A 10559-nucleotide genomic window follows, 5' to 3' on the forward strand; every position below is an offset into this window, starting at 1 on the left:
GGAGGGAATGAAATACACACTAAATAGGGTATCTCACCCTACAGGAGAGTAGGGGGAAAGGGGATGAGAGGGGGGATGATGGAAGGGAGGGCAGGCTGCGGGAAAGGGAAGTTGGAAGCACCCACTTTTGAAAAGGGATGGGATCGGGACCCAGTCCGGGAAGGCGCGGCGGTGGCGGCACTGCGGCTCGGCGGACACAGGCTGGGAAGGGGCCTGATCAACTCGGAGGGCAAGTCTTCCCACCAACCACAAGGTCCACTACCAGGCCTATCACCAAAGGGCTGGGACTGGAAAGAGCAAGGTAAGAAGCAAATACAGGGGCCTCTATACTGGACAGCAAACACTCCTGGGGCTACTACTTCATAGCCCAAAAATCTTTTTAAAAAAAAAAAAGCCCCTTTCAGGACCTCCAAAGACAAGGATGACAGAGTGAACCCCACTTGCTCCAAACCCCACCTCTGACCCTGAAAATATAGTAACTATTGTCCAGGGCAAAACCCTCTACAGTAAAGGCTTGGGATCCTAGAGGAAGGGCATGGTTAGGACCCTGCCTCAAAATGGGTAGAAAACAGACTACAAAGACAAAGACTCTAGAGTCCTACTATCCTCAGAGGGAGGAACCAACCTCAGAGGGAGACAATGTGGACTCCACACCCACAGCTGAGACTTCAACAGGGAATGGATCCCAAGCACAGAAGGCTCTCCTAGATGAGATCAAAAGGAACTTTGAAAGCAAAATGAGCGAGATAGAAGACAAAATGAATAATTCTCTCAAAATGAAAATAGCAGAATTCGAAAAACATTATAACGAGGAAAACATCTCTCTAAAAAGAAAAGTGTATGATATGGAAAAGGAGCTTCAAAAATTAACCAAGGAAAATGATTTGCTAAAAACCAGAATTAAACAAATGGAAACAAATAACTCTATGAGGAACCAAGAAGTAGCCAAGCAAAACAACAAAAATGAAAAATTAGAAAAAGAGGTAAAATACCTCAAAGAAAAAATAACTGACCTGGAAAACTGATCCAGGAGAGATAATCTGAGAATCATAGGCCTACCAGAAAATTATGATGAAAAAATGAGCCTGGACAACATTCTCCAAGAGCTCGTTAAGGAAAACTGCCCTGAGATACTAGAACCTGAGGGGAAAATAGAAATCGACAGAATCCACTGGACACCTGCCGTAAGAGATCTCAAACTGAAAAATCCTCGAAATGTTGTGGCCAAACTCCAGAACTACCAGATAAAAGAGAAAATACTTCAAGCGGCCAGAAAGAAACAATTCAAATATCGAGGGTCCACAGTGAGGATTGCACAGGACTTGTCAGCCTCCACACTGAAAGATCAGAGGCAGTGGAATACAATTTTCAGGAAGGCAAAACAGCTCAGATTACAACCAAGGATCACAAACCCAGCGAGACTGAGCATATTCTTCCAGGCAAAGAGATGGTCATTCTATGATATAACAGAGTTCCAGACCTTCTTGATAAAAAAGCCAGAACTCAATGGAAAATTCAACCTCCAATTACGAGAAGCAACAGTGACTTAGAAAGGTAAACAAGGAGAACACACATCATTTTAGAGGGAAAGAGGGGAGGGAGAGGAGCTTTGCATGAGATCTGTTCCTGTCATTCTTCATGCGAAGAAAAAATAGCATACCTCATTAAGTATAACAATATCCTACAGGTAGTAGGAGGGGGAAAGGGTTACAAAAGGGGGGTGGGAGTGGTTTGTAGGGAGGGAAGTAGTAAGAGGAAAAGGGAGGGGGGCCGAAAAGGGAACACTGAGGGAGTCGGTGGTCAAAAGGAAAACTATTAAGGGGGGGGAGGGAGAAGGGAGGGAAAATACGAACATTAACAGGGGCAGGAATAGGATGAGGGGAAAGAAACAGATAACAATCATAACTGTAAATGTGAATGGAATGAACTCTCCTATAAAACAGAGACGGATAGCAGAATGGATTAGAAATCATAATCCTACAATATGCTGTTAACAAGAAACACATCTGAAACAGAGGGATACACACAAGGTAAAGGTAAAAGGTTGGAGTAAAATATATCATGCCTCAGCTAAAGTAAAAAAAGCAGGGGTAGCAATCCTTATCTCAGATAAAGCAAATGCAAAAATTGACCTAATTAAAAGAGATAAGGAAGGAAACTATATCCTGTTAAAAGGCACCATCGAGAATGAAGCAATATCACTACTTAACATATATGCACCAAGTGGTGTAGCATCCAAATTCCTAGAGGTGAAGGTAAAGGAATTAGAGGAAGAAATAGATAGCAAAATTATACTAGTGGGAGACCTTAATCTCCCCCTATCTGAAGTTGATAAATCCAACCTCAAAATAAACAAGAAAGAAGTTAAGGAGGTGAACAGGATTTTAGAGAGGATAGGTATGATAGATCTCTGGAGAAAACTGAATGGGGATAAAAAGGAATATACTTTCTTCTCAGCGGTTCATGGCACATACTCAAAAATTGACCATGTCCTAGGGCATAAAAACCTCACAATTCTATGCAGTAAGGCAGAAATATTAAACGCATCGTTCTCAGATCATGATGAAATAAAAATTATATGCAATAAAGGGCCAGGGAAAGACAGACTAAAAACTAACTGGAAATTAAACAATTTGATCCTAAAGAATGAGTGGGTCAAACAAGAAATTATAGAAACAATCAGTAATTTCATTCAAGAGAATGATAATAATGAGACAACATACCAAAATCTGTGGGATGCATTAAAGGCAGTTCTTAGGGGAAGCTTTATCTCCCTGAGCGCATACGTGATTAAATTAGAGAAAAGGGAACTCAACGAATTGGGCATGCAATTAAAAAACCTAGGAAAAGAACAAATTCAAAATCCCCAATTAAATACTAAACTAGAAATACTGAAGACTAAAGGAGAGATTAATAAAATCGAAATTAAGAAAACTATTGAACTAATAAATAAAACCAAGAGCTGGTTTTATGAAAAAACCAACAAAATTGATAGATCCTTAGTCAATATTATAAAAAAAAAAAAGAAAGAAGAAAACCAAATTATGAGTATCAAAAATGAAAAGGGTGAATCTACCTCCAATGAAGAGGAAATCAAAACAATAATTAGGAATTATTTTTCCCAATTGTATGCACATAAATTTGACAATCTTAGGGAAATGGATGAATATTTAGAAACATACAAGTTGCCCAGATTAACTGAAGAGGAATTAAATTACTTAAATAATCCCATCTCAGAAAAAGAAATTGAACAAGCCATCAGTCACCTCCCTAGGAAAAAATCTCCAGGACCAGATGGATTCACTAGTGAATTCTATCAAACATTTAAAGAAAAATTGATTCCAATACTCTACAAATTATTTGGGAAAATTAGTGAAGAAGGAGTTCTACCAAATTCTTTTTATGACACAAATATGGTACTGATACCTAAATCAGGAAGAGATAAAACAGAGAAAGAAAATTATAGACCAATCTCCCTCATGAATATAGATGCAAAAATTCTAAATAAAATACTAGCCAAAAGACGACAGCAACTTATCTCAAGAATAATACACTTTGATCAGGTAGGATTTATTCCAGGAATGCAAGGATGGTTTAATATTAGGAAAACCATCAGTATAATTGAGCATATCAAGAATAAAACTAGCAGAAACCACATGATCATCTCAATAGATGCGGAAAAGGCTTTTGACAAAATACAACGTCCATTCCTATTAAAAACATTAGAAAGTATAGGAATAAATGGAACCTTCCTTAAAATAATAGATAGCATCTATTTAAAGCCATCAGCAAGTATTATATGCACTGGGGAGAAGCTGGAAGCATTTCCCATAAGATCAGGGGTGAAACAAGGGTGTCCACTATTACCCCTCTTATTCAATCTGGTACTAGAAATGTTAGCAGTAGCAATTAGAGAAGAAAAAGAAATCAAAGGAATCAAGTTAGGCAAAGAAGAGACCAAGCTATCACTCTTCGCAGATGATATGATGATATACTTAGAGAATCCTAGAGAATCAAGTAAAAAACTGCTTGAGACAATAAATAAATTTGGCAAAGTTGCAGGATATAAAATAAACCCACATAAATCCTCGGCATTCCTATATATTTCCAATGAAACCCAACAGCAAGAAGTAGAAAGAGAAATCCCATTTAAAGTCACTGTAGACATTATAAAATATTTGGGAATCTACCTGCCAAAACAAACCCAGGACCTGTATGATCATAACTACAAAACACTTTTCACACAAATAAAGTCAGATCTAACTAATTGGAAAAATATCAATTGCTCATGGCTGGGTAGAGCTAATATAATAAAAACGACAATTTTACCTAAATTAAATTATATATTTAGTGCCATACCAATTAATTTACCCAAAAACTACTTTATGGAGTTAGAAAAAATAGTAACAAAATTCATCTGGAAGAATAAACGGTCCAGAATATCAAGGGAATTAATGAAAAAAAAAAATGCTAGGGAAGGTGGACTAGCTTTACCAGATTTCAATCTGTACTATAAAGCAGCAGTCATCAAAACTACTTGGTACTGGCTTAAGAATAGAGGAGTGGATCAATGGAATAGATTAGGCACACGAGATGCAGAAGTCAATGACTACAGTAATGTATTGTTTGATAAACCCCCAGACCCTGGTTTTTGGGATAAGAATTCACTATTTGACAAAAACTGCTGGGCAAACTAGAATATAGTATGGCAGAAACTGGACATAGACCATTATCTAACACCATATACCAAAATCAAGTCTAAATGGGTTCATGATCTAGGTATAAAGGTTGATACTGTAAGCAGTCTGCTAAAACAAGGAATAGTTTACCTATCAGACTTGTGGAGAGGGAATGACTTTATGACAAAACAGGAATTAGAGAACATTATAAAATGTAAAATGGATAATTTTGACTACATGAAATTGAAAAGGTTCTGTACAAATAAAGTCAATGTAAGCAAGATTAAGAGGGAGGTGGGAAATTGGGAAAGAATCTTTACGACCTATGTCTCTGACAAAGGACTCATCTCTAAAATATACAGAGAACTGAGTCAAATTTATAAGAATACAAGTCATTCCCCAATTGATAAATGGTCAAAGGATATGAACAGGCAGTTTTCAGAGAAAGAAATTAAAGCTATCTATAAGCACATGAAGAAATGCTCTAATTCACTATTGATTAGAGAAATGCAAATCAAAAGAAATCTGAGGTACCGCATCTCACCAGTCAGATTGGCTAAGATGACAAAACAGGAAAATGACAAATGCTGGAGAGGATGTGGGCAAATTGGAACACTAATGCATTGTTGGTGGAGTTGTGAACTGATCCAGCCTTTCTGGAGAGCAATCTGGAACTATGCCCAAAGGGCTATAAATACTTTCATACCCTTTGATCCAGCAATACCACTCCTAGGGTTATATCCCAAAGAGATCATAGAAATGGGAGAAAGATCCATATGTACAAAAATGTTTATAGCAGATCTTTTTGTTGTGGCAAAAAATTGGAAATTAAGGGGGTGTCCATCAATTGGGGAATGGCTGAACAAGTTGTGGTATATGAATGTTATGGAATAGTATGGCGCTATAAGAAACGGGAAGCAGGCGGTCTTCATATTTACCTGGAGAGGCTTAAAAGAACTGATGCTGAGTGAGAAGAGTAGAACCAGGAGGAATTTGTACACAATTACAGACACAATGTATGTGTGATGACCGACTTTGATAGACTGGACTCTTCTCAATGCAGGGATATAAGTCAATCCCAAAAGACGCATGATGGAGAGAAAAACGTGCATCCAGAGAAAGAACTAGAAAGAACTAAATTTATATCCAGGTGGAAGCAAAATACCTGATCTATTTTGTTCTCTTATTTGATTTTATGTCCTCTTTACCATTTTTCATTCCAGCTGGTACAATCCATCCTTATAACCTGACCATTGTATAATGTGAAAGTATTTATTATACACTTTATTATAAGACGCCATGGGGGGGGGGGAGGAGAGGGAAGGGGAAAAAATGTGAAATTCAAGGAATTGTGGAATTGAATCCTGTAAACTAAAAGGAAACAAACAAATTAATAAATTAAAGAATTAAATTAAAAAAAAAAAAGGATTCTGAGACTATCCACAACAGATATGCACATTATTTTGATCTCACGCTGGTAAATAATGGTATTGATGAGAGCCTCAAGATATTGCAAGAGGTCTTTGAACAGGCATGCAGTCCCTCCCCCCCCCCCGGGGGTTTCAGCCTCCTGGGTTTACTGAGCACATTAGCTTGCTTTTCTGGATCTTGCCCCAACACCCAATGGCAGCACAGCTTCCATTGGTCTTCCCCTCTTCACAGTTAGTCCAGGCTCGCTGCTTCTGCTCCTCACCCACCCACCAAGGATGGGTCGATCTTTGGGACTTGGCAAAGCTGCAGTGAGACCTTTCCTGCAAGAAAGACTCCCTCTCCAAGAATCCCTCCGGAATCACCAGAGTGGGCATCTAAATTACTGAATAGAAATCAAATGGAAAATCATTGGGAGCTGTGTAGAAAAGGACTACAAGTCCCAGCTCTTAGGCTTCTTCTCCTGACCCTGCACACACAGGCCTCTCCCTCCTACTGCTGCAGCTGATTCAGCTCCCTTTCTGCTTCTCTCTTGTTGTCTTGTCTCCCCAGGGAGTACAAGCTTCACCTGGTTTGCTTTGGGGTAGGGGGTCTGTCTAGTAGAATGATACAAATGTTTATTCTTCTGCAATTTCTTTAAATGCCAAAAACAAAGAGAGGAAATGAATGTGCAGGGAAGCCTTAAGTAGTAATAAAAATGTCGCTGTGCAAAAAAAATAAAAAGGCAGACACATATACAACTGGCTATCCATGTGGAGCAGCAGAAAGTAAAAGGGAACAAGGAAGGGACAAGACTTAAATACTAGCCATCTAAGTAGAGGTGGATAAGTTAGGCTCTTTTGAGGAGACAGAGGGAATATGGGAAGTAACTCAACAGAAACATTGAACACATTGAAGATCTTTCGAATATGGTTTTATCTTGCCTATTTATCTTCATCTAATACATTACATCTTGCTTCCTTAGCTTTTTTTTAGGATTTATCCACATCCTTAGGTTTGGTCCTGACTGACCAGAGCTAGGCAACCAGGTGAGGTGGGAGTGCAAGCTGAAGGAGGCATGCAACATAGGGCTTAACTGGCCAGGAAAGAATTAGACAGGCTAGTGAGATAGGGGTGTAAGGGTTATGGGATTTAAAAATCTCCCATGCCCCATGGACGTGCTGACATAGCAGAGCAAGAGAAAGTGAAAAGCCGAGCTAACGGTCCTGCGGTTGGCAGTTGGCGGCGGTTGCCTTTTTTTTTTTTTGAGTTAGGACTCCTGCTGAGGACTGCCAGGGGCCAGAGCTGCTGGGAGCCTGCTTCCAGGGCACTGGGTGGTTGCTGTGAGTGGGGAGAGGAGGACCTTTGCCTGAGGTAGCCTGTTCTGTTTTAAAGGCTTGAAAATGTGGGTGCTTTCTCCTTTATCTACCTGTGCCAATATCAAAACTACTCTGATGGCTTTCACTTTCTGGTTTTGGGACTCAGTCTTTTGGTATCTTAATAAATTTTCTAGTTTATTTCCCCATATGGCAACCCTGATGTATTTTGTGATGGATAATTATATCAGCATATTTGTAATCTCTATAGGCATTGTGAATATGGCATTGCTGATACATTTGGCAATGAGGATGTGATCACAAAATGTCAGGCCTCTATTGGAAAGCAGTGGCCTATAACCCATGTACTAGAAGGACTTTGGAAAGTACTGGGATAGGTGCAAGTAGCCAATATGCTGAACTTATGGAAGTATATCAAGCCATCAAAATAGAACAAGGAGGACAGTGTCATATATTCACTGATTCATGGGCGGTAGCTAATGGTTTAGCTACATGGATGCCCATGTGGAAAGATGAAAATTGGGAAATTCATGGTAAACAAGTCTGGGGCAAAGAATTATGGGAAGATATCTGGACCATGTCTTTGGTCACTGACTTGTCAGTTTTTCATGTAGATGCTCACGTGGCCCCCACCACACCAGAACGTGAGTACAATGCTCATGCTGATCGACTGGCAAAGATTGCTACTGAACGTATTGTTCCTACTTTGACAACAACTGATGATCCGGTATTAGCAAGATGGGTCCACCAAACGGCAGGCCATTTGGGGGTCCAGGCCACACACCAATGGGCACAAGATCGAGGTATTAGTATCTCTCATTCACTGTTAAAACAGATAGCAGAAGAATGTCATATATGTCAATTGGAAAAGGAGCGAACTGTTCCTCGGGTAGTAACTGGAGAGATAGCAAGAGGAAAAGTCCCAGCCCAAATCTGGCAAATAGATTATATTGGTCCACTAACACTGGATAAAGGATGCAGATTTATATGTACTTGTGTTGATACCTATTCAGGTGTACTAGTAGCTTGTCCTTATAAGAATGCAACCCAGAAAAACACTTGTAAAACTCTAGATCTCATAAGCCTATATTATGGAACCCCAATGCAGATTCAAAGTGACAACGGGTCACATTTCAAAGGCAATGAAATGAAGAAGTATTGTATACTAAACAATATAGAATGGATATATCATATTCCATATTATCCAGAAGCATCTGGGTTAATTGAAAGAATGAATGGATTACTGAAAGAACAGTTGAGGAAGTTAAGTTCCAATAATTCATATCAACATTGGAAGGATAATTTGTTCATGGCTTTGTGTAATTTGAATAATAGACCATTGGGAGGAAGTACACCTCTAGCCAGAATGATGACCCCCAATCTGCAAATTAGAAAACAACAAACACACAAGATCCCAAATATTGAGTATTGGACCTTGAGGCCAGATGTCCCAGCACCGTACCTAGGACCACCTGGTTCGGTGGGGTATGATTTACATTGTTTAGAGGACTTTTGGTTGGACAGGAAAGAAGTAAGAAAAATTTCCACTGGGATATGCATAAGAATCCCTAAAAATCACTTTGGACAGATTTTACCCAAATCAGGATTAGCAGCTCAAGGAATACATGTATTGGCTGGAGTAATAGATTCTAATTATCAAGGAGAAATTGTTGTAACATTCCAGAATTTAGGTGAGGGGCCCATACAGATTCACAAGAATGATAGGATAGTTCAAGTGATTATCGTTCCTTGTAAAACAATGCCACTTGTAAAAACTGACCCTCCTTCCAAAATAACTGTCACAGGAACTGAAGGATTTGGTTCTAGTGATAGAATAAAATCAGGAGCTAAAGTATGGGTAAAACAGAAGCCAGATGATGTTCCAAAGGCTGCAGAGATTATAGCATATGGGAAGGATAACACTGTAACTATTGTTTATTCTGGAGAAGATGATTACAAAATTGTACCCTTAAGTCATTTATTCTACCGTGAGTGAGGCTACAATAGTCTGGTTATTGTCTCTTTGCTTCTTCTTGATTTTTTGTTTGTTCACCTTGTTTGTTAGATTTGTTTCCACGGGCTTGGTACCCTCCATCTGTAGATGCCTGATAGCTTAAGCTGGATGTCACCCCCTGTCTGCAACTGTGATGTGTCACCCTTGGACCTGGCATCAAGCATATTAAGAACTGACCTCTCAAATGGGACCCCTTAGGACAGGGACAGCTCTACATCCGATTTCAGCAGCAAGTAGCCATAGAAGAAGAGATCTTCACCCCTTACCACAAGATTTTGGGGCCCCATTTGTTCGGGGTGGGGGGAATGATGGGGAGCTTGTGCTCAAGCCCCACCCTAAAATATGGTTTTTTGTGTTTATTGTGTGCTATTCTTGTTATATTGTTGTGAAATTTTGTTGACACCAGTTATTCCTACTGTATTTTTGCCAAGTAAGGGACATGAAAGATCTTGGGGCCGAATGTAAGGGTTATGGGATTTAAAGATCTCCCATGCCCCATGGACGTGCTGACGTAGCAGAGCAAGAGAAAGTGAAAAGCCGAGCTAACGGTCCTGCGGTTGGCAGTTGGCGGCGGTTGCCTTTTTTTTTTTTTGAGTTAGGACTCCTGCTGAGGACTGCCAGGGGCCAGAGCTGCTGGGAGCCTGCTTCCAGGGCACTGGGTGGTTGCTGTGAGTGGGGAGAGGAGGACCTTTGCCTGAGGTAGCCTGTTCTGTTTTAAAGGCTTGAAAATGTGGGTGCTTTCTACTTTATCTACCTGTGCCAATATCATAACTACTCTGATGGCTTTCACTTTCTGGTTTTGGGACTCAGTCTTTTGGTATCTTAATAAATTTTCTAGTTTATTTCCCCATATGGCAAACCTGATGTATTTTGTGATGGATAATTATATCAGCATATTTGTAATCTCTATAGGCATTGTGAATATGGCATTGCTGATACAAGGGGCTGTGCCAATATCTAGGACAATATCCAGGACCAATCTCCCCAAGGTCAAACTGTGCTGACAGAGGCAGTTTCAAATGCATATCTATGAAAGAAAAAAAAGTATGTCAATTTTTCTTTAGTTGGGGGTACATTGGGGTAATAGAAAGGTGCAATTTTAATAGACATTTGGGGTGCTTT

Source organism: Petaurus breviceps, unplaced genomic scaffold (assembly GCF_028583685.1).
Source record: "Petaurus breviceps papuanus isolate PSGF00001 unplaced genomic scaffold, PetGlider_PUasm1.0 457, whole genome shotgun sequence".
Lineage (NCBI taxonomy): Eukaryota > Metazoa > Chordata > Mammalia > Diprotodontia > Petauridae > Petaurus > Petaurus breviceps.